This window comes from Primulina tabacum, chromosome 1, assembly GCF_025594145.1.
Source record: "Primulina tabacum isolate GXHZ01 chromosome 1, ASM2559414v2, whole genome shotgun sequence".
In the NCBI taxonomy this organism is placed as follows: domain Eukaryota; kingdom Viridiplantae; phylum Streptophyta; class Magnoliopsida; order Lamiales; family Gesneriaceae; genus Primulina; species Primulina tabacum.
This window is the reverse complement of record NC_134550.1, coordinates 24,235,279-24,242,221: the sequence shown is the minus strand read 5'-3', so window position 1 is coordinate 24,242,221 and position 6,943 is coordinate 24,235,279. Positions and strand designations below refer to the sequence as shown.

The following is a 6,943-nucleotide window of genomic DNA, read 5'->3' as shown; positions in this document are numbered from 1 at the left end:
CTCCTCGCGGGTATTTGACAGATCTGTCTGCCAGTTGCAAGGACATCCTTGTTGTCTTAGGTCTCCTAATCCGAGTTTTCTGAATACAGATAATGGCATAAGATTAATACTTGCACCAAGATCACACAAAGCTTTATGAAAAACAATACCACCAATCACGCAAGGAATAGAAAAACTCCATGGGTTCTTCAGTTTCGATGGGATTTTGTTTTGCACCAAAGCGGAGCAAATTTCAGTTAGATTTACCGTCATGTGATCCTCCAATTTTATCTTGTTCGCTAAGATGTCCTTCAGAAATTTAGCATAGCTTGGCATTTGCAGCAGAACATCAGCAAATGGAATATTGATGCTGCAATTTCTTGAATACTTCTACAAACTTACCGAATTGTGCATATAATTTCGCCTTTTTTTAATGATACAGGAAAAGGTGGAGGGATAACAATTTTAGATTGTGCAGTGGGTGCTAGAGTTGGGTTGGAAGACTTATCTTTTGAATGACTCAGTCCAGTTCATCCTGTACTTGAGTGTTTTCTGTCCCTCTAGCCTCTAAGATCTTTCCACTCTTCAACTCGATAGCCTTCACTTGCTCTTTTGGATTGGTCTCTGTGTTACTTGGCAAGGTGCCTGGCTCTCTACTTGCTATCATCTTTGCTAGCTGTCCAATTTGATTTTCTAGCCCCTATATCGATGCATCTTGGTTTTGGAGTCTAGTTTCGGTAGATGAGATGAACTTTGACATCATTTGCTCCAAATTGGACTTTTCTTCTCTAGGAGGGTCAGATCTATACATTGGTTGTTTCCCATATTTTTGTTCTCCCTCTGGTCGATTCTGACTGTTTTGTCCACCCCATGAGAAGTTGGGATGTTGCCTCCATCCAGGATTGTATGTGTTCGAATAAGGGTCATTTCTTGGACGGTTTTGGACTCCCACTTGATTCACTGGTGCCCCTTCTTGCACATAAAAGGGATTTCCATCTTGACAGTCCTTAACATAGTGTTCTCCTCCGCATTTTTCACAAAATATCTCTTGAAGACGCATAGCCGTGCCACCCATATTAAACCCGTCCAACTTCCTGTTCAAAACATCAAGCTGTGCAGTGATAGCAGAAAGGTCAGTTACCTGGTGGACTTCTGCACTTCTCCGCTGGTTGTTCTTTTCAATTGAGGATGATATCTGCTAGCAGCCATCTCCTCCAACAACTCATATACTTCCTCAGCAGTTTTTCTCAAGAGGTTTCCACAAACAGCAGCATCTATCATAGTATGATTAGGAGTAAGCAAGCCATAGTAAAAGGTTTGAACAATTAACCCAAGTGGCAGTTCGTGACGAGGGCATCTTCGTAATAGATCTTTGAAACGCTCCCATGCTTCATATAAAATCTCCTGCTCAAATTGAGCAAATGTAGTGATGTCTGCCCACAGTTTCAAGGTCTTAGATGGAGGAAAGTATTTAAATGTCCTCCCATGTGGTAATCAAACCTAAAAGTAATTAATTTAACTATGCTTTAGCTTTGTCACGTAAGGAGAAAGGAAATAAACGCAACCTAAGAGCATCATCAGAAACACCATTAAATTTAAAAGTATCGCAAATTTCAAGAAAATAAGCGATGTGCGTGTTTGGGTCATCTACTGCAGATCCTCCAAACTGGACTGTATTCTCAATCATTTGAATTATAGCTGGCTTGATTTCGAAGTGATTTGCCCGCACAATAAGCCTCACAATCCTGGGGCGTGCACCATCCAAAGAAGGCTGGGCATACTCTAGCATTGGTATGCGGCGTGGCATATCAACATGTCTATCTTCATGATGTTCTTCCTCATGCTCGTGCTCGTGCCTCTCCATCAGTTCCTTCACTCTCTACTGCTGTCTTCTTATGCGGAAAGTTCTTTAAATTTCAGGGTCAAACTGCTCAAGCTCCACGTCAAGTGACTTTGGCATGCACTGGAAGAGATATCTGTAATAGAATATTGAGTGTTAACTAAAAAAAAAAAAATGCAAATGAAAATAACTAAAAATAAAATTGTGAATTAACTATCCCCGGCAACAGCGCAAAAAATTGATCGAGCAAAACTTGCACTGTGGAATCCTCAATAAAAATATGATTTTGTATTCTCGAAAATTAATCGCAAGTGCACGATGTCAAGTAATAGTATAACGTACGTGAGTACGAATATCGTTCCACTGAAGACTGTCTTTGACAATTATTATTTTTAGTTATTAAATCTTTAGCAACGAAATTTGATTGATTTGATATATATAATGGTTGATTAAAATTCAATGAGAAGTGAATTTGTTGGGAATTTCAGTTCACCTACCCTTCGTTAAATAATTATTTCGTTCGATAGTGACTTACGCTTATGACGGGATTTCCTATTCGATTGACCACTGCCCTCTCGAGCTATTCCAAACTAATTCTACTAGGTGAAGTAATTAAATGTCTTTGATTATTTATCAAGAGTGAATCGCATATCAATCTATGAAATCCCCTAGTTTTCGCCCTACCGGACTATGAAGATCGGCGTGTATCAAATTTCATATGTCTATGTAAATTTTAGATCCACGAACTATGCTACTCGTTCCTATCACAAGCTATTCTCTCGAACTCACTCGCAATATAAAACGTTGTTAAAGTTAGCTACGCTCTAACAACACAATGAAAAACAGTAACACTATCAAGAATAAACCAACACTTGAAATATGAATTAACTAAATCAGAGTTCGGGGTAGGATCCCCTTAAATCCCAACAAATAAGTTTAGCTACTCGAATTCATAATAAACATAAACACAATCATGTTTAAAAGATAAAAACTAAATTAGAAATACTAGATTTGACGAAAAAAGCAAAGATGATGCCCGGAAATCATCCAATCTTCAATCCAAGCACGAAAATCCTCTTCAAGGCTTCTTGTGGCTCCTGAATGATTCTGAAAAACATGCCCTCAACCCTTCCATATCATCCATATCCAGAAAATAAGGTAAGGAATCGGCCAAGAAATCTTTCCAAATTTCAAACGCACCCGGGCGGACATAAGTTTCCGCCCGGGCGGATGGCTCTCGCAAAAACTCCTTCTCCCTTACCTTGCAGGCACCCGGGCGGACATAAGTTTCCGCCCGGGCGGATGACTCTCGAATTTCTCCATTTTATTCACGAATTTCCTGCATTTTCACCAACTAAACACATGAGCAACAAGAAAACATAAATTATGCTAAAATTACACAAAATGCATGCAATCTAAATAATAAATGCAACACAATGCGACATAACATGATATGAAAAACAAGTAAAATCCACCTATATCACTATATCATAATATAAATTATACTTCTTGAATATATTCTCTCTACGGGAACAAATGATTCAGTGCTTGTGTGACCCTCAATGGTTCAGGGATACATCTAGTCGTGGGTTCACAACTCCTTGTGATTCAGGACATAATCTTTATTCGGGCTTACCCTAATTTGCCCCATTCTATGTATCAACAATTGACCATGAGAATGTCAAAAATCATATTTCTGATTAAACCCATCGAACCATGGTAAAAGCGTCTAGTAGCATCGCCCCATGATTCCCGAGGTATCACTGATAGCACCTGCAAGAACCAGTCGATTATGATTAGCGTACAGTACGGTCCCTTCATCTCATATATCCCGATCGAATCTGCAACCATTGGTTCATTGAGGGTTGCATAATAATTCCATAACTATGTGATACATATAAATAGTGGCATCACATGTACTATTGGAGAACTCCTTATATAACATAAATCTCATACTCTGGCCAGATATTCCACGCACTATTATTTCATCAGATCACATAGGATATCCACACCCATAGGTGAGCGGTGAATTACCGACTACAATGCACTGGCTCCAACATGTGTCGCAACTGTACCTAATCTCGCCACCTAATAACTCTCTTGGAGCCGGTAAACGAGTCAAAGCACAACCCTAGCATATAGAGCATCAGTGTTGTCCCGGGTCGTAAGGACTAATGGTGTACAATCATAACCACGGATTTATCATCTCGATGAATGAAAACCACTTGGAAAGTCCGAGGGAGGGTTGTTTGTTATAATCATCATATGACTACCCATCTGCATGTTCGGACATCTCTATGCCCTTACCAAGAAACGCAGTACACAACATCACAGATGCTAGTCTCGAGCTCAAGCGACCTTTATCCATGTTTTAGACGGCTGAATCGACGAGGAACAAGTTTAGATCATACAGTGTTTACAAATGAGTTTCAACATCGAATTATGATTCATTTGTATTAAAGTATAATCAAGGTCTTTATCTATTTTTGATAACATGAGTATACAGATAAAGAAATAACAAACCATGAAATAATGAATTATATTAAAATAAAAATTGTTTATTACAACTGGGTCAATAAAATCCCTAGCCAAAAGTTGGCTTGCAGGGCATCTACTCTAACAAAATGTTCCAACAATCTCTCTTTTTTTGATGATCACCAAACTTGGATAGTTAAAAAAAAAATTTAAAAATGTGAAAAGAAGATTCTTCAGTTTGTGGGATAGTAGAAATAAAATCTTCCCCTCAACAACTGAATGAAATGATTTGAAAGCAGTTTTTCAACTCGAGGGATAACAAATTTAGAATCAATTTTAAATAATAGCTCCTCGTTAAGAACTGAATCAAAAAAACTCTCCCTAAAAAATATAATCATTTATGCGATTAATGAAGTTTTAGTATCAATCAAGAACTTTGGGCAACAAATCTTAAGATAGAAGTTCAGTTATGTAAAGGATAACTTGATGACCAAGATGTTTATTTAATCAAATAAGTGTCCCTTGTATTATACTTTTGCGCACATCAACAAGTGTAAGGGAAATTACCACTCCACTGGCAGACTTTAAATAACATCAAACATCAGTTAGTTTACACATAATAGAACTTAATATACTAACAACTGGTCGCCTTGAATGTTTTGAATACTGCATGACTTTTGAGTCTCTTTCGCCAGAAGATCAGCTAATTTGCCTTGGACTTGATCTTTGTGTTGGCTAATTGGTCGAGATGACTCAAACTGTACTTAACTGATGCTGAATCGCATTGATAATCTATATTTGATCTGATATGGCAATGAAGCGGCGGTAATTCTGATGATTAAGTTTCACTTAACTCATCAGCTTCAGCTGGTAGTTGGGTTTCGTCTGTTGATCAGTTGGACTGGTAGACATAACTGAAATTTTGTCCGTTGAGCAGTTTAGTTGAACTGCTGTCAGCTGAACTCAAAGCCCTGCAAGCTACATAAAACAACAAAGTTAATGAAATCGAGAGAAGTGGCTACAATGTTAGTTGCTGAGCCAAGAACCTTCTCTCTCCTCATGACAAACACATAAAATATTTAAGAGGATTTTGAAATCCATTTTAAATAACATTTTAAAACATATTTTAAAATATCACTTTTCAAATGTCCTTCTTAGAACAACTAGCTCTGATACCAATTGAAGGATCATTTGCAGAGTACCTTGAGGTGCTAAAAACAAAATATTCTCCAAGAGCTGCAATAGTTTGTGTTCTAAGAATGTATACACCGATGAATTTGATCGAGTTTGGAGTTAAAACCAAGCGGAAAAACACTAGAAATAATCCTTCGTTAAGAAACATTGATATATTTTGTATATCCTGTGTAATTGAATAACTGAAAAAAAGTAGATTAGTTCAGTTATGGTGACAACTGAGCTGACGAATACTCTAACTGAACCAAACAGTTTGAAAACAACAGTTAATCAGAAAAGTACACAAGATATGTTTATGGATGTTCAGAGACTTCAACTGCACCTACTTCACCCCTTCTACCACCTCGGGTAGGATTCACTAGAAGACTTTGATTTATACAATACTTTGTACAAACTCATTCAGCTAGGACTTACGCTACTGCTTAACTGAACTCCTAGACTAGACTGAAGGCAGCACCTTCCAACCAACACTTCTTTAACGTCTATGTGAGAAAGACTATATACACAAGTTTATTGTCTTTGTGCAAGACTGTATTTGAGTGGTGGTGTGTGTATGTGAGAACTGATCTCTAAAAACTACCCGAAAGTGATCTCACACAATGAGGGAAATATGATTCTAAACTAAGCTGATAACACGATGAAGTGTTCCCTCTGGGCTGATTGCTTCTTGAAAGCTAATAGACAAATAAGCGTGCCCTTTCTTTTTCCACTCTCTCAGTTGTTATTTGCTGATGGTCTTGAGCGTGTATATATAGAGGCATTGAGACCATACTTCAAGACTCATCACATGTGATCGTTGCAGCTTTGAATGTGTTCCTTGGTATATGTGTCTTGACTTTTCTGACATGCCTCCAGGAATCTCTCGGCTTTAATCTTTGCTGCAACGTTTATTATTGTACATTTGATCGTACATGTATTTGTATCTTTGTGCGTAGCTGGAGTCCACTGAGATACGCTTGTCTTGATCTGCAACTGATTGACTTCTAACTGATGTTCCTAACTGGTCATCTGAACTGATCTTCAGTTGGGCTGGTGAAATCAGTTGACTCGTCAGTTGAAAGGATTCCCACTTTCAGTTGAACTGGTCAGCTGGGTTCTTCATCAGTTGAGCTCTTCATCAGCTGACCGGGCTTCTGAAGGTCTTCTGCTGAACTACCTATCAGCTGGACAATCAGTTCAACCGTTCTTTGAGATATCAGTTGAGCTGATTCAGTTTAGTCGATCAGTTGATGTTTTCAATTTGCATCTCGATAGCTTTAGTTTTGACTCGTTTAACTGATAAGTTCGAAGCCTGACCAGTTCCAAATTCCTGTGCACTTAGGTAAATCATTAGAAACAAAATAACAAGTTTTGTTAACATCAAAATCAAGATTGCGAACATGAAATGTTCCAAGACTCCCGGATGGATGGAATACGGAGATGTATGTTCCAATGTCAAAATTTCCTCTCTGATCG

At 38.1% G+C, this 6,943-nt stretch overlaps 1 non-coding gene across 1 annotated transcript; it reads left to right on the top strand.

Moving 5' to 3' along the window:
* Positions 1-1,318: 1,318 nt before the first annotated feature.
* LOC142521252 (small nucleolar RNA R71) lies at positions 1,319-1,424 on the top strand. The gene has a single exon (XR_012814111.1). It is a non-coding gene; the product is annotated as a small nucleolar RNA R71 (small nucleolar RNA).
* Positions 1,425-6,943: the final 5,519 nt, after the last annotated feature.